Here is a 19,126-nt window from a genome sequence, read left to right as displayed (position 1 = left end):
ACTTAGCTTATAGTCTTAGTAAGCAGTGACTATCCCAACAGTTACACCAAGGGATTACTGAAGAGACATACTGTATTTATTCATGATTTACTTTCACACTAGTCATCACCTCCTTTCCTCTCCTCATACAGGCAGCAGTATTCAGCCATCCTTTGAAATTAATTAATGATATTGCCCCATGTTATTTAACAGTGGATATCATATAGGATCTAGTGTTTCAGTAAATTTAAGGCATTGACCCCTTCCATTGCGCAATCTGGTGATTCTCATCAAACGTCCTGTAACTTCAACAATATCTCACATATCGCAGACGTAACATTATTTGGGATGATTAAGTTATTTCTGAAGTACAGAACAAATAATTTTATAATATCACTTAAATAATTGATTAAACTTACTTTACATTTCTAATTTTACTTCCTAAATTATACTTCAGATTCCTCAAAAAAGTCTTTTTGGGTATTTTCTTGTTACTTCTTCATTCAAGGAATTTAGATGATGATATTTGTTGTTGTTTAAAGGGGCCTAACATCTAGGTGATAATTAGGATACTCTCAGAGGACAGGAAGGAAAGTAGGCCTCCAAACAATGTACAGGATACAGTGGGTGTAACAGAGGGATTGGAAGGAAAGGGGGGAATCGTGGAAGACAGGTGGTCTAATGTTTTAAGGGGAAGGAGATTGCAGGCTAAGGGCTCCATTCAGGATCAAAATTCAGGACAGGTGTCGGTGAGAAATCGGTACGAGTCACTGCAGGTAGAACAACTGTGGGAAGATGAGGAACAGGGAACTGTTGGCGAGAAGTTTGGAAGTAGGAGAAAGGGAAGAGGTAGGAAGGGGAAATGTGGAGTTGTGGATAGGAAAAGACAGGTGGAATGGGGTCATGGGATGGAGAAAAGGGAGGAGGAAGTAGCTTCTGCAGCTGTCAGGAAAGATAGGACTGACCAGGAGGGGAGGGGATCAAATGAGGTTGGTAGGGTTGAGGCTCTGGTCATGGGGGATTCTATCTTTAGACATGTCGGGAAAGTGTGTGGAGGAAAGGGTACCAGGGTAGAGTGTTATCCAGGAATTAGGTTAAGGCACATGTTGAGGAAAGTAGAAGAGGAGGAGGGAAAGGAGAAGGTGATAGTGTTTCACGTTGGTACTAACAACGTAAGACAAGCAGGTATAAGTACCAACATAGTTGGGGATGTGTGGGATCTGGTAAATGCAGCACGGGTGAAATTTAAGGAAGCGGAGATTGTTATCAGTGGAGTACTGTGTAGGAGGGATACTGACTGGAAGGTGATTGGGGGATTTAAATGAGACCGTGGAGTGGGTATGTGGGAAACTGGGAGTGAAATTTCTAGATCCTAATGGGTGGGTAGGAGATAGGGATCTGCGCTCAGATGGCCTTCACTTAAACCGCAGTGGTACATATAAGTTAGGAAATTTGTTTAGAGGGGTTATAGGGAGGTACATTCAGAGAAACAGGGTGTGCTAGGGAGCGGTGTTAAGGAAACAGGGAACTGGAAATCAAGTAGGGATGACATAAAACTGTTAGTGCTCAACTGTAGAAGTATTGTAAAGAAAGGAAGAGAATTAATTTAATAGATATATACTTACCAGATATCGTAATAGGAGTTGAATCATGGCTGAGAAATGATATAATGGATGCAGAAATTTTCTCACGAAACTGGAGGGTGTATCGTAGAGATAGGATAGGAATGGTAGGAGGGGGAGTATTCATTCTCCTGAAAGAAGAATTTGTAAGCTACGAAAAAGTTGAAGATGACAAGCACGAAATTCTAGGGGTAAGGCTCATTTCTAAAGATAATAGGCAACTTGATGTCTTTGGAGTGTACAGACCAGGAAAGGGTAGCGCAGATGCTGATTCAGAATTATTTGATAAGATAATCGGCTATGTGGGAAACGATAAGGAAAGGAACGTGATCGTAGCGGGTGATCTCAATTTACCAAATGTCAATTGGGAAGGTAATGCGAACGACAGGAAGCATGACCAACAAATGGCAAATAAGTTAATATGGGAAGGGCACCTGATTCAGAAAGTGATGGAACCAACCAGAGGGAAGAATATTCTGGATGTGGTGCTGGAAAAACCAGATGAGCTCTATAGAGAAACCGAAGTAATAGATGGTATTAATGATCACGAAGCTGTCTTTGTGGTAATTAAAAATAAATGTGAAAGAAAGGAAGATATTAAAATTAGGACAGTTAGGCCGTACCATATGGCTGATAAAACAGGCATGAGGGAGTTTTTTAATAAGTATCTATGATCGGTGAAAAACGGTAAATAAAAATGTAAACAGACTCTGGGATGGGTTTAAAGCAGTTGTTGAGGAATGTGAAAATAGGTTTGTACCTTTAAAGGTGGTAAGGAATAGTAAAGATCCACTATATTATAACAGGAAAGTAAAGAGACTAAGGAGGAGGTGCATGTTGGAAAGAAATAGAGTTAGAAATGGCTGTGGAAGTAGGGAGAAATTGAAGGAACTTACTAGGAAATTGAATCTAGCAAAGAGGTCAGCTAAGGATAACATGATGGCAAGCATAATTGGTGGCCACACTAATTTTAGCAAAAAATGGAAGAGTATGTACAGGTACTTTAAGGCAGAAACAGGTTCCAAGAAGGACGTTCCAGGAATCATTAATGAACAAGGGGAGTGTGTATGCGAGGATCTTCAAAAGGCAGAAGTATTTAGTCAGCAGTATGTAAAGATTGTTGGTTACAAGGATAATGTCCGGATAGAGGAGGTGACTAATACTAAGGAAGTATTAAAATTTACCTATGACAGCAATGACATTTACAGTAAGATACAAAAGTTGAAAACCGGGCGAGTTGGCCGTGCGCGTAGAGGCGCGTGGCTGTGAGCTTGCATCCGGGAGATAGTAGGTTCGAATCCCACTATCGGCAGCCCTGAAAATGGGTTTCCCATTTTCACACCAGGCAACCTTAACTAAGAACACGGCCACTTCCTTCCAACTCCTAGGCCTTCCCTATCCCATCGTCGCCATAAGACCTATCTGTGTCGGTGCAACGTAAAGCCCATAGCAAAAAAAAAAGTTGAAAACTAGAAAAGCAGCTGGAATTTATAAGGTTTTGGGGGATATACTAAGGACAATGGGTTGGGATATAGTACCATATCTGAAGTACTTGTTTGATTATTGTTTGCATGAAGGAACTTTACCAAATGAATGGAGAGTTGCTATAGTAGCCCCCGTATATAAAGGAAAGGGTGATAGACATAAAGCTGAAAATTACAGGCCAGTCAGTTTGACATGCATTGTATGTAAGCTTTGGGAAAGCATTATTTCTGATTATATAAAACAGGTTTGCAAAATTAATAATTGGTTCGATAGAAGGCAGTTTGGGTTTAGGAAAGGTTATTCCACTGAAGCCCAACTTGTAGGATTCCAGCAAGATATAGATGATACCCTGGATTCAGGAGGTCAATTGGACTGTATTGCGATTGACTTTTCTAAGGCATTTGATAGGGTAGATCATGGGAGACTAGTGGCAAAAATGAGTGCAATTGGACTTGACAAAAGAGTGACTGAATGGGTGGCTCTGTTTCTAGAAAATAGAACTCAGAGAATTAGAGTAGGTGAAGCTTTATCTGTCCCTGTAAAAATTAAGAGGGGAATTCCTCAAGGCAGTATTATTGGACCTTTATGTTTTCTTATATATATCAATGATATGTGTAAAGAAATGGAATCTGAGATAAGGCTTTTTGCAGATGATGTTATTCTGTACAGAGTAATAAGTAAGTTACAAGATTGTGAGCAACTGCAAAATGACCTCGATAATGTTGTGAGATGGACAGTAGGCAATGGTATGAAGATAAACGGGGATAAAAGTCAGGTTGTGAGTTTCACAAATAGGAAAAGTCCTCTCAGTTTTAATTACTGCGTTGATGGGGTGAATGCTCTTTTTGGGGATCATTGTAAGTATCTAGGTGTTAATATAAGGAAAGATCTTCATTGGGGTAATCACATAAATATGATTGTAAATAAAGGGTACAGATCTCTGCACATGGTTATGAGAGTATTTAGGGGTTGTAGTAAGGATGTAAAGGAGAGAGCATATTTGTCTCTAGTGAGACCCCAACTAGAGTATGGTTCCAGTGTACGGGACACTTAGCAGGATTACTTGATTCAGGAAGTGGAAAAAATCCAAAGAAAAGCAGCTCGATTTGTTCTGGGTGATTTCCGACAAAAGAGTAGTGTTACAAAAATGTTGCAAAGTTTGGGCTGGGAAGACTTGGGAGAAAGGAGACGAGCTGCTCGACTATGTGGTATGTTACAAGTAACTATTCTCATTTTGGTTCCGTATTGAAGTTGACGTATGTCTCAAGTATTATTACAATATTATAAGTCCACCTGTTCAATACAATACAATATGATCCACTATTTCATATGGTCAAATGTTTTTTATACATAATACATAAAAGTCAAAGGTACATGTTTCACCCTCCTTACGGGCATCATCAGCCTATATCAATCTTAAAAAATAATACATATACTTATAAATTATAGGTTAAAATGTTGAAAAATGGTTTCGTAAAACATTATACAATAACATCTAAAACAACGATAATGCACCAAAGTATGTTAAAAGAGAGTGAAATTAACAGTTTGAAGATTAAAACGTGATTAAACATGAAATTTTGAGAGTCTAAAACTGAAATGGATCCATATTTTTATAATGTCATTAAGACTGTGAAGGCCTTGAGTATAAAAACAATCATCAAAGGGGGATGTTTCTTCAATTCCAAGTTGAATCCAAGGTGGTAAAATCACTTTCAGTTATTTAAAACGGAAGTGTGAATGTAATAAACAAGTTTAAAATGTACCGTATATGATTGGGATATCTGAAAGTCAAGAAGAAAATGGAACTTCTGTAGAGGCGATGCTTGTGATAAAACGTATGTCAAAGCTAGCGGAGTTCGGAAATTATGGTAGTCGAATGGATCCAAAAGATAGTCAAGTTGATATATAATTCCGTTGAAACATTTGTGGGAAGAAATGTTCAGGATTTTTCGTACGGAGCGTATTAAGTACGTCAGGTTGTTACAGCAACGCTAGCTTGACTGGGTTTTCGACTTGCAAGTCAAGCTAGCGTTGCTGTAACAACCTGACGTACTTAATACGCTCCGTACGAAAAATCCTGAACATTTCTTCCCACAAATGTTTCAACGGAATTATATATCAACTTGACTATCTTTTAGATCCATTCGACTACCATAATTTCCGAACTCCGCTAGCTTTGACATACGTTTTATCACAAGCATCGCCTCTACAGAAGTTCCATTTTCTTCTTGACTTTCAGATATCCCAATCATATACGGTACATTTTAAACTTGTTTATTACATTCACACTTCCGTTTTAAATAACTGAAAGTGATTTTACCACCTTGGATTCAACTTGGGAATTGAAGAAACATCCCCCTTTGATGATTGTTTTTATACTCAAGGCCTTCACAGTCTTAATGACATTATAAAAATATGGATCCATTTCAGTTTTAGACTCTCAAAATTTCATGTTTAATCACGTTTTAATCTTCAAACTGTTAATTTCACTCTCTTTTAACATACTTTGGTGCATTATCGTTGTTTTAGATGTTATTGTATAATGTTTTACGAAACCATTTTTCAACATTTTAACCTATAATTTATAAGTATATGTATTATTTTTTAAGATTGATATAGGCTGATGATGCCCGTAAGGAGGGTGAAACATGTACCTTTGACTTTTATGTATTATGTATAAAAAACATTTGACCATATGAAATAGTGGATCATATTGTATTGTATTGAACAGGTGGACTTATAATATTGTAATAATACTTGAGACATATGTGGTATGTTCCGAGCTGTCAGTGGAGAGATGGCGTGGGAGGACATCAGTAGACGAATAAGTTTGGATGGTGTCTTTAAAAGTAGGAAAGATCACAATATGAAGATAAAGTTGGAATTCACGAGGACAAATTGGGGCAATATTCGTTTATAGGAAGGGGAGTTGGGGATTGGAATAACTTACCGAGGGAGATGTTCAATAAATTTCCAATTTCTTTGCAATCATTTAAGAAAAGGCTAGGGAAACAACAGATAGGGAATCTGCCACCTGGGCGACTGCCCTAAATGCAGATCAGTAGTGATTGATTGATTAATGGAGTGACTTACCGAGATCTGGCATTATGACCCAAAAATAAGAACAAAGTGTGTAAATTTGGTAAATAGTATGCCTCAGACTCCAGTCTATTATCAAACACAAAAGAATGCATACCAAGTACTGATCATTGTGTAGGATTAATTATGTAATTATATGTAAATAAGGACTGGTGTGTTGGAAAATTGACATTGGGTCTAATAATTAGGTCACCCTCTGCAGTATTTTCTGCGAGTCTATGTAGTGATTAGGTGGGGGAAAAAACTAAAGTTAGTAGAAAGTGTCTATTGTAATCAGAAAGAAGGCTTTCTCAGAGATTACATGCAGCATGTCAAGCTGAATGTGCTGGAATTATCTGCTTTATGTTTATCACCCTTTCCTTTGTATACTGGGGCTACTATAGCAACTCTCCCTTCATTTGGTATAGCACGTTTCTGCAGATAGTAATCACATGCAGTAGACCCCCTCAAGTTTGGCCACCTCGGAACCGGACCCCTAGGCCGGACTAACGAAAGGCCAGAATAACCGACAATGTGTTATAAATACCAATATTTAGCTTAAGTGAAATACCGTACATAAATAACGAATTATGAGGCAAGAAATATTAATGTGTCTTTACCAAGTGTACTCACTCGAAATGAGTTGATAATATCTTTATGATGTCACCATACGCTAGTGAAGTTTCATTCCCGATGAGCCAGGCTCAGTGGCTCAGACGGTTGAGGCGCTGGTCTTATGATCCCAACTTGGCAGGTTCGATCCTGGCTCAGTCCATTGGTATTTGAAGATGCTCAAATTTGTCAGCCTCGTGTTGGTAGATTTACTGGCATGTAGGAGAACTCCTGCAGGACTAAATTCCAGCATCTCAGCGTCTTTGAAACCGAAAAAGTAGTTAGTGGGACATAAAGTAAATGACATTATTATTATTATTATTATTATTATTATTATTATTATTATTATTATTATTATTATTATTACATTCCCGATGTGAGATGGACACCTGTGGTGGAAAATTAAATGCAGAAGAATATATTACAAAAACTCGAAATTTAATTTGTAAAGATACACTGACACTTCGTATAAACATCACACTGTTGTGAACAAAACACACTCACATGACAGTATAGTACTGTGTCATAAACTCAGCAGAATTCAAAAATTAAAAGAAATCGGTTATCCTTTTTTTGTATCAATTTAAATAAAGACAAATCACACCACTTCTTTATAAACATTACATCATCTGCTGTTGCTTTTGTCTGCTGCTCAATATTAGTCGCTGCCGATTGTAAAGATGCATCTCCCTCGGCTTGACTCATTTTCCCCTCTTTATTCAAGGACAGGCACCGGCTGGGCTTTCCGGCGGCCGAGCTAACTAAACCCGAACTACGGCGAGTCTACTGTAAGTACTTCAGATATGGAACTATATCCCAAACCATTACCTTTTATATATCGCCAGAAATTTGATCAATTCCAACTGCTCTTCTAGCTTCCACCTTTTGTACTTTTTTGTAAATATCTTTATTATCATACGTAAATTTCAGTTCTTCGTTGGCATTAGTCACCTCCTCTATCTGTACATTATCCTTACGTCCAAGTATCGTAACATTGCTGACTAAATACTTCTTGACTAAATACTTCTGCCTTCTGTAAATCCCCACATACATACTGCCCTTGTTCATTAATGATTCCTGGGATGTCCTTCTTGGAACCTGTTTCTGCCTTGATGTACCTGTACATACTTTTCCATTTTTCACAAAAAGTCATATGATTACCAGGTATGGTGGCCACCATGTTATCTTTTGCTGACTTCTTTGTAACACTCAGTTTCTTAGTAAGTTCCTTCAATTTCTTCTTACTTCCCCGACCATTTCAAACTCTTTATTTCTAACCTGTACCTCCTCCTTAAATTCTTTATTTGATAGAGGCATCTAGCATACCTTACCACCTTTAAGGGATGGGGTTCGTAGATGTTACTCCGGCGCTCTTCTATACTTACGAAATAGGTCCTTTCTTCTCAGGGTCGCAGTGCATCCGCACGTCAGCTTCATGGATGGAGGAAAGGTTCTAACTACTGCTAAGTCCTAGTCTCTCTTCCTATTATTGATTCACAAAATTCAATAATTAAGTGAAATTAAAAGGGATAAATTTATATAGATTCTTTTATTAAACTCGTGAAATTAAATTAAGAAAATTGTGACTATAACATCTTGAGCTTTTATGTTTGAGGCTGCCAGTAATCCTAAATTTGATAATTGGAATATAATGATTATATTTATGATTTTGATTATGGTTTATGATTTCGTGAATTTATAAATGTAAGTTACTTCCTTAATCGGTCCTCTTCTACCTTGCGGTGTCGAGGTTTTCCAGAGGGTCCTCTAGTGAGTTTTGTCTCGGGCCAGTTCCTTCACTCTCCTCCACTCTCCACCCCTGGCTCCTACAGCTGACTTCACATCTTCTTCCTATGTTGTTCTGGGTTTCCTGCATAGTCTTGCTCCTTGCATTCTGGCATCCAAAGATTGTTTAGCCATTCTGGTGTCATCCATTCTTTGGATATGTCCAAGCCAGAGAGGTGAGAAGAGTAATGGAGTGGCCCTTCACCACAGCTAGCCTGTGAAGAAAGCACTTCTCAGCCCTTGAGGCCACGTCCATTTGGCACAACCGTGTGCTACTGAATGAGGGAGGATGTGGTTAAAACTGTGTTCTCTTCCTATTCAAGCACCATGCATCTAATTATAATATACTACACTGTACACAAAATAATAACATAATATGAAACTGTACTTTTCATCAAATTAAAGCTGCTCACAGACCACAAGTTGACAAGAAGAAGCATTGCAATCACAGTCAACTGTGTGCATTACTGTCCTTTGAACTGTGTAACTTTGGTGGAATGTTGTCTAATTTTTGTTCCCTGGATATTTTTTTTTTTTTTTTTGCACTTGGAATAATTGCCTTAGTCAAACGCCTGAAATATCAGTAAGCTGTTTAGCGTACTCATTTGTAATTAAACTTCTTTCATTTCAAGTCATGAAATAAAGTTTTCATAGATGTCTTTCTTTTTTCATCCTAGAATTCCTTCTTTGTAAATTTTTTATGATAATTATTTTACGTCTCAATGGAGCCCTCATTTTCCTAATTATCAATTTCTCTTGACACTGTGCATGTTGAAAGTTTTCTCTATTTTTCTCGTCCAGGGATCGAACAGCCTGAATAAACAAACGAGAATATTACTAGTTAAAATGGGGACTACTGAACTATAATAGGAGTATTTTGTGTTCAAAGCTCTTGTTGTAATAAAATAGGAAATGTTCTCACCTTTTGTACCTGCACACACATACAACACAGACCGGTGTTAAATAATGGTTATATTAGGCAACTTGTCACAGGTAACTTACTGGGTAAATACAAATTTATGATTAGCAACTAGCTCATGTTGCTCCCTAGCTGGCCGTGGTGCCAAACAATTTGGCTGTCGCTTTCAAGGAGTGGTCCCGTTTGACTTGGCTAAGGGCCACTCCATTACTGTTCTCACCTCCCTGGTCCAAGCCATCGTAACTGACTCTGTTCAGTTTTCTTGAGCACTGTTGAGACATCAAGACTAGTTCAGATGGTCTGGTTCCTGATTCTCTCCCTTCTCGTTTTCCCGTCTATTCTGCAGAGAAATCACATTTTTGATGCCTGAATTCTACTCCAGTGTTTGCTGGTCAATTTCCAAGTTTCACAGACAAAGAGCAAGGTAGGGAGATATATCACTTTGTATACATAAAGTTCCATGGATTTAGTCACAGATGGGTTGTTAAGGAAATTTCTCTTCAGTGCATTGAAGAGTTGCCCTGAGGCTTGAGTTTGAGCTGTGATTTCACTATCCATTCTACCATTTTGCTGCTCTGGTAGCTCCAAGATATTTAAAATCTGTGGGCTGCTCCAATATCATACCGTCATTCAGAGTGATCTGGTGTGGGTTATTCTGCCGTGACATCATTATGGTCTGAGTCTTTTTAGCATTGATTTTCATGCCCCTCCTTTCCAGCTCTCCTTTCCAGATTAACAAGTTCTTTTGCAGGTTTCTTCCAGAGTCTCCCACTAGTAGTATGTCATCAGTGAAGGCACACTAAGTGATATATACTGGCCTCAGAATCTTATAGTCAAGAGCCTCGTCCAACTGTGGTTCTGTAATTTGCCTTAGCCTGTCTTCCAAAATCCTTGCATATATTTTCCCCGGCACACTCAGGAACTATATTCCTCGGTGGTTTGTGCAATCTCTTTTATCGCCCTTCTTGAAAATTGGCACAATGACACTGTACTCCCAGTCAGCGGGTATCTTCCTTTTTTTCCAGGCAGGACTGATAATCCGATGGAACAAGCCTTTGCCACTTTTTTCCCATAAACTTGAACATCTCAAGATCTATCCGATCATGGCCTGCAGCCTTGCCTAGTTTCATTTACATCAATGCACGCTTTAGTTCCTCATTAGGTAATTCTTCACAGGTCCAACCATCCTCATGGTGCTGCTGTTCTTCTCCAGTCTGATCATTACCCCGGTTTCCATATTCCCTCCTAGCAATTCTTGCAAGTTTTCTTTCCACCATTCCATGATGTCATTTTCACTCCGGAAGAGGTTACTGCTTTTGTCCTTTATGAACTTAAGGGGGACACTGCTTCTCTGTTCGCAATGATTTCAGTACCCTATAAAACAGCTTTTGGTTGTTTTGGGATGTTTCCTTCCATTGTTATTCCAAACTTTCCCCATGATTGCTATTTTGCATCGTTCACTGTGTACTTCACTAGAAGCCTTTGGTTTATGTAGGCCTCGTAATCACTCGGGTGTTTTGTAAGTATTTCTTCCACAGTTGCTTCTTTTTTCTAACCAGCTCCTTTACCTCTTCTGTCCACTATGGTGTCCTCTTCTGTTGTTGCCTTCCGCTGGACTTTCCACAGACTTTGGCTGCTGCATTGAGGATTACTTCCTTGAACATGCGCCATGTCTCTTCCCGTAGGTGGCTGTTCCAGTAGGTCAATCCTTTTTTTTCACCACCTCATGGTAGACTTGTGGGATGGCTTTTTCTTTAATTTATGGACCCTTATTTTCTCTTTAGGTTTCCTCCTCTTAACGGGGTCTTGGGTCTTGATGTTAACATGCAGTCGCATATCTACTAGATTGTGGTCACTTCCAATCTCATAACCTCTATACACTCTTGCATTCAAGATACATCTCCACTGACTTCTCTGTGCTAGGATGTAGTTAATGATAGATTTCTCTTTGGGGCTGGGGACTTCTCTTGTATAGTGGTGTGCTTTGTTGTATAGGAACATAGTACAGTATTTGTGGTAACAAAATAGATTCCTACACATATCCAGGCGTCTTCCCATTATCATTCTGGTGAGTCTCTCTGTATTTCCTCAGCAGGCCCTCCATTCCCTGTGTGTTGTTTCCAACCCTGTCATTGAAGTTACCAAGGACGAAGACAGTTCCCGTGATGATGTCCACTGTCCTCTGCAATTCATTGTAGAACCTGTCTTTCTCTTCTGAAGTATCATCATTAGGTGCATATATGGCAATGAAAGTGGTGCCTTCATTGGTGCTGCTGTTGAAGGTTAGTCACCAAGATCATTCTTTAGTTGATGAATTTCCAGCACTTGACATAATGTGTGTAGCCTTCGGGGTTAACTATGGCGACTCCTCCTTATGCTCTCCGTTCCTTGCCCATGCCTGAATGGAACCTTAAAAAACCTGTCACCACTGCTTGGTTCCATTAGCTGTTCACATCTGTTCCCTTCTTCTTGGTCTCTGTCACCTCCAGAATGTTCATCCTCTCTCTTAGCATTTCCGACATCAGTTCAAACTCTTTACCTGCAGGTTCTTGTACATTCCATGTTGCCATATTCATAATCCTTTTTCCTTGCTGGGTCGTCAACAGTTTAAACAGTCCAGTTTCCCCTTTGTAGTTACTTTTAATAATTGTATCTCCGACATTAGGGTTATCAGCCCTAGTTCCAAAGCCTTGTGGGAGGGAGGGGCTGCCTCCCTCATAGCTAGATTTTCTGTCAGGATTTCTTCTCTTAGCCTTTGAGGTTTCTTCTGTCTCTGCAAGGCAGCAGTTTGCCTTGGTCATGGACTGCTTATTCAGGTTTCCCCGTATACGCAGCTAACCCCCACATTTGGGAGCCGTTCACTATCCGCCTCCTGCGACCCGCCAGGTAGCTGAGACTCGCCCCGGGATTGTAAATTAACATTGGCCTAAATCATTGTCATCATTCTTGATTGTACGTTACACATGAACTATGATAGTTAGTCAGTAATAGTACTCATCATTGGATTTGGAACCAAATTATAATTGAACATTAATATATTAATTATTGAAGTACTTCAATGAAATTTTAAAACTCGATCCACACAACAATTCAGTAAAACTTTGTAATTCCAACCATGTGGTGATTATCTTCAAAAGCGTTCATTTTCTGTGGTCTGGATGACCCACTGTTTAATTAATAGAGTAATTAAATAATTAAAGGCTTATTTTGACAATTAGAAATTAGCCAAATAATTAAGCACAAAATTTCCTTTAACGTTGTTCAAATGTGAAGGAGTTGCGCCTTAACCCAATAATAAAGGAAAGAAACAAAGTTTTAATTGAATTAATTAAAAAGGAATAAAAATAATCAATCCTTGATTCACAACTAGTCGTATAATGACATAATGTTCTAGAATGCCTCATTTCACTATATGAGTAAGCTACTATCTCAATTAATTGTCAACTCCACGAACCTACTATGCTGGCGTAGCTGGGAGAGAGGTGATACTCTCACGTGGCACATCCTAGGTGGCGGATAGGGGGTCCTAACCGGCTTGCCAGCGGACTTGAGTGAAATAACATAGCTCTCGCAGACCAAACACACATCCCCCTGTGGGTGGGGGACGCAGGCGAAGTATACACCCACGGTATCCCCTGCCTGTCGCAAGAGGAGACTAAAAGGGGCGACCAAGGGATGATCAAATTAGAACCATGAGACTACTTGCAATTAGTACCACCATTTAAATTTAAGAATTTCATTTTGAAGTCCGTATTGAACCGAGAATAATAGATAAGTAAAATTAAAAATCCACCTTTCAATACTAATATTAAACTAAACAAGTTATAACATTTACTTGGAACTAGTTTTGGCTCGCGTCATCTTCTGCCGAATATGAGAACAGGCAATCATAAATATATTATCATTATATCAATGCACATATAAACACTCTTAATCTGGGACTTATGACGCCCCTAAAAGTATCTGGAGGAAACTTCAAATAATCACAATTTCAAAATCTTGAAGTCACGATTAGAATGACACGTAACACAACATAATTCTTTTCACTTATTTGAAGTTCCAGATACATTTAGGGGCATCATAAGTCCCATGTTAAGAGTGTTTTATATGTGCATTGATATAATGATATGTTTATTTAAGATTGCCTGCTCTCATATTTGGCTGAAGATGACGTTCACCAGCGTCGAAACTAGTTCCAAGTAAATGTTATAACTTGTTTAGTTTAATATTAGTATTGAAAAGGTGGATTTTTAATTTTACTTATCTATTAGTACCGCCACGCGGGGAACACCATGGGTTGCTTTTACTTGCGCGTATTACCATGATGTTACATACACAATAGGTTTGTGATTCATAGCGACAGTGTGTGAATCAGGATGAGTTTTACAGTACGTGTGATTAGTACCACTCTATGAGCGACACCATGGGTCTGCCTTGCCTGTGATTAGTACCCAATGCAGGAGGAACACCACAGGATAGTGTGAGTCCCTGTGATTACTACACGTATGTGATGAACACCATAGGTTTGCGTTGCCTGTAAATGGTGCCACAATGTGAGAAACACCATAGGTCTGTGTTACATGTGCACATTACATTACCTTTGAGTAGTACCATAATGTGTGGAATACCATGAGTCCACGCTACTTTTGATTAGTACCGCAACATGACAAATACCATGATTCTACCTTCCTAGCGATAAGTACCGTCATGATGGGCCGATGACCTGGATTTTGGACCCCTTTAGACTACAAGCATCACCGATTCAGGATTGTGCTTTTGGTCCCTTGGTCAGTAATACTATTGTTCAGTGCTAGTTTCTGGGAATGTAGGGCATTACAGGTCAGATCCATTGATTGTTTTAAATTCATACCCATCCATTCATTCTTTGTCATCATGTGTTGAATTCTGGTCAGTGGATGATTTTGGACTTTTAAATTGTCATTACATTTCGTCTCATTTCGTACCATTTAGGGGTCGATGACCTAGATGTTAGGCCCCTTTAAACAACAAACATCATCATCATCATCATAATTGTCAGCACAAAAATATAATCTGAGTTCAATTAATCAATTATTTATATGAAAATACCCAAAAAATGTAAATCAGATTAATTGTCTGATTTGCTCAACTTATAAACGTGTGTCAGTTTATATCCAAACATTATAATTACGCCTTAAAAATGTGGTGTACTCTCGTTTTCTAATATTCAAACATAAAGATACAATTAATCTTTTCCATGAGTCTGTCAAGCGTGTGTACTATTGATTCTTTCTCATAATTACATATTCATGAATGTGAACAAATTGTGAACTAGTGTCTATAACTTCCACATGACACAACCAGTTACTATTACAACTTCATACTGTTCACATTTCACAAACAGAAGAAAACCATAGCAAACATAATCATTACCCAAACATAAGTCAGATCCTTAAATTTAACTGCCATGTTACGTGGATTTCTCAAAGAGAAACAATGAATAAATTATTACCACCTGAGATGGAAATTAGGTTCCACAAAATTTAAATACATGCTGTAGCAATTTCTCCCAATATTATTTGAGGCTCCAAATATGCCTTGTAATTAAATTTATTCAAAATTGAATCTGGCTGCTGGATGGAAACTTTCCTCATGTGATTTTTACATGTTGTTTAACATTGCTGTCATTTAAATACAACTTGCTGATCTGTTACTGTCATTGCCGACCTGTTGATCACTGTCATTACTTCATAGATTTTCCATTTGACAACACAATATTATTTACCTTTTACTCAATCTCTTGTTACACATTAATTCATCAAGCCTCCATCTTCAAATTCATAATTGTCACAGTTTACTGTGATGATCAAACATGCCTGTCAAAGCTACAGTCCTCAGGTACTCAGCTGGCAACCTTATTACTAAATCCCAACTAAAAATGTACACAAACTCCTTGGCTAAACTGCTAAATACAAGTAGCTCACTAGCATGAAAAATGTAAACTCAAGTTTTTAACAAAACCAATCTATCTAAACTGTACCAAGGAAGAAAAACAACCTAATTATCTTGGATATAACTCGTGCAATGACCTCCAGAACCTAGAAAAGAAACATAGAAGAATACCATTCTGCAATGGTCATTTTTGCTGAGTTCTGCATCTACTCTGTTGTTTTTCTTGAAAATCATAGGTGCTGAATAGGCTAATGTTTCTTTCATAAATGCAGCTGGGTGACTAAGTAGATTATTTTCTTCTGTGCATGAGTTTGTAATCAAGGCATACCAAAAGTTTTATTCTTTGTTTTGAACTTGCTTACTTTTTCGACTTAATATGAACTGATGTCCGTGACCGGACTCTGACCTTCATTATTAGTGTTATTTTAAATGTTGCTTATAAGTAGGGCTCGGATCGATATGCTTGATAAAATCACCAGGTATGCTCAAAAACCATGTGTTATATGCTCGAAAAACCCGTGACATGCTCCATAGATATGCTAAAAAAACCATTATATGCGGTTAAATATGCAGAGTATGCTCGAAAAACACCATTAAAAACTAGAGAAAGGAAAGTGAAACAAAAAAACCAATAACATATCTTTATATACGAGCTTTATTTTCTAATTGTATGTATGATACACTGCGTTATACTCGCATTCATGTTTCAAGTTACAGTTTAAAAGTTCATTTACAAAATGTTCAGAATTAGGCGAGTCAATGAAGTAGATCTGCATTGCTCTGTACAACAAGAATTTTTTCTATGTTTTCAGTTTTGAATTATTTTCTTAAATCAGTCAATAAAAGTTTCACTGATGAGAACGATCTTTCAACGTCAACTGACATGAGAGGTAAATACTTGAATGATGCTGCTTTTTGTGCAGAGTAGTTCGGAAAATCCTCTGACGGTTCAGACTCGCCATGCAGCATCCTCTCCAAGTCCAATGCTGCACTCCAACCGGGATTTCGAGGCAGTATAAACTCCCATTTTTGTTTCACGGTTTTCTGAGGCTCTCCAGGCCACGAGTTGGCTTCTTGGACGACTCCTTGTATTGTAGCGACCGCTTCAACCAACTCCATCCCTCGCAATTCCAACTTTAGGATGGCCTCAGGAATGACTCTCGTGTAGGCTTTTATGAAAGTCAAGGATGGCATCAAGCCCTTGGTTTTAAAAGCAGCCTTAGCTTTCGCGATCTACTTGCTGTCCGCCTCATCAAACTATTGATCAGCTGGAAAAAATATAAATGAAAAACATTAGCCGAGGAGAATAACTGAGAAAATTACAAAATTAGGCGCTGTATGATGGAGTAAAGACATGAAAAGAATGATAAAACCTCAAAAATGAAAAGATTTTAAACATTTCAACTCGTCTTACCTCTTCAATTGCCCTATGATTTTCAGCGTAATACAAGGCAGCCAAGATCCAAGTTCCCCATCGCGTCAATATGGACTTAAGAGGTAAAGGGAGCTCTGGATGCATCATCTTGAAGGCACGGACGCGAGAAGGAGCCTTGACGAAAATTTTCTTTACTGAGGAAATGACACTGTTGACGCTGGACGATTTTTCGCCCAGCTCCTCAGCAACTCTGTGCGTTGCATGAGCAAGACAAGTAACATGTAACATCTTTGGGTAGAGAAGCTTGAGGCTATTCCTAGCCTTAATCATGTAGGGAGCAGCGTCAGTCGCCAATGCGAGTACTTGGTTTACCTCCTCATCTGAAAATGTTGGCCACAGCAAGCCTGAAACAGGAATGCATAAAATGAAGGGAGAACCATTCAGTTAACGGGATTCTGACATGTCGTACAACTGTAAGAGATATTTAACTATCAGAACTATCAGAGTCTTCACTGAGCATACGTAGAATGCATTGAAATTATAGCCAGACTGTACTTATTCTTATTTAAAGATATGAACTTCATTAATGTTTCTGTATTGAATTGAGATTAACAATAGGATATCTATTAGGTTCAACCTTTTCAATACTAATTAGGTACGTACCTAATTAACAACCTTTTCAATACTAATTAGGTACGTCCCTGCACAGAATACGGCAATCAAGCATGAATTCATACCTTTTCATACTCTGAAGAAACGTAATTTTTACGTAGGGTCGACTCATGAGGCAACTCTCTTCCTGCAAAGTCCTTGCAGAGAGCTCTAATCTCAGCATGTTCGACCTTGTAGAGAGGTATGTTGGCGCTTAAAAACGCCCTACAAACTCTGGAAGAGAACTCGTCCGAGTGCTGTTGCTGATTGAACAAAGGTTGTATCAGCGCTTGTTTCTTTGATTTCCTTCTTTTAAATTCTTCAACTTTTGCTCAGTGCCCACTTGCGGCTTTATGTTGGGAAAATTGAAAACCCTTCGAAATCTTGATCTGAAAATAAATAGGTAGGTACGCATAAGTGAGGAAAAAATACATTGAATGAACAAAAATAAAGCATTGTGGACTATGAAATGATTTTCAAATATTGCAGTAGAAATACGAGCACCCTCTCAACGATCCCATGAAAAATCAGCAAATCCAAATGTCAATTTCAGTCTCAGAAATGTAAAATCTGAGGATCTAACAGGTCTGCATTCCGAATTCTTAGACTTCTCTCTACTTACCTAGTAGGTAGGCACCGTATGCTGCATATACGGCTTACTTGAAATTTCAACAGTTTGACCAGTAATATCTTTAAGAATGTAGATGTGAAAATGTCAATAAGAACTTACCTCTTTTTCGCACATTTTGCAGAAAAGAAATTTCCCGTCAGTAGAAAACGAGTCAGGGTCTTCCTTTGAACACCGTTGGAGTAAAACACTCAGAGATTCCTTAACTTTAGGCATCGCGTACTTAGAAATCACAAGAACTCTGTAGGTACGTACGGATACGATTATGAACTGAGAACTGAGAGTAGAATGCAGAAATTTGACTTGACCGGGTCGGATCTTCCACCACTTCATGGGAGAATCCACCTAAATATACTGGTTCCCAAAATAGGCACACCACTAAAATACCGCATATATCAAAGTGAAAGGATGCTTGCGGGTTCCATCGCTTATCTGACGAGTCGCACTCTAATCCAGCAGAGGCCAATTAGGGTGTGTGAATGACCGCAGTAAAGGTAAAAAACCTGCGGTTCTATTATTCGCACCAGATATGCTTTTCAATAATTATTTCTGTTTTAGAACCTTAAGGATGGTCAGGGCCCGAATTCGGGGGGGGGGGGGAATTCGAAGAAAAACAAACTATTTAGACGAAAACCACAAGAATATGCATTTATATGCTTGAATTCTGAAAACTGTGGTTTTATTCATTTATATGCTCGATAAATTTCAATTCTGTAGGTCCCAGAGAGATGAAAATACCACCGAAAGGCTTCTTTCAATGTGTACTATTCAGGAAAAAAAAAATGCTAATATGCCCAAATCCGAGCCCTACTTATAAGCCAAAAATACATTCCTCCGATTTCATTTACTTTTATAAAATAATTACTGTGCTCTGATCATTATTGCAACAATCTGGCTAAAAATACATCATTATCTTTACAAGAAGCTCATTACAAAGGACCCTTTTAATTACTAATCAATTACAATTATCACAGGCTTTATTTCATCATCACCGAGCTCGATAGCTGCAGTCGGTTAAGTGCGGCCAGTATCCAGTATTCGGGAGATAGTAGGTTCGA

General features: G+C 38.5%; 1 protein-coding gene across 5 annotated transcripts in view; it reads left to right on the top strand.

Annotated features, from left to right (window-relative positions):
- Positions 1–19,126, top strand: part of LOC136862991 (uncharacterized) — a 414,724-nt gene that overhangs the window by 21,743 nt on the left and 373,855 nt on the right. The gene's annotated exons all lie outside the window — the stretch shown is intronic.

The sequence above is a fragment of the Anabrus simplex genome, chromosome 2 (assembly GCF_040414725.1).
Source record: "Anabrus simplex isolate iqAnaSimp1 chromosome 2, ASM4041472v1, whole genome shotgun sequence".
NCBI classification, from domain to species: Eukaryota; Metazoa; Arthropoda; class Insecta; order Orthoptera; family Tettigoniidae; genus Anabrus; species Anabrus simplex.
This window is presented reverse-complemented; position numbering and strand designations above follow the sequence as displayed.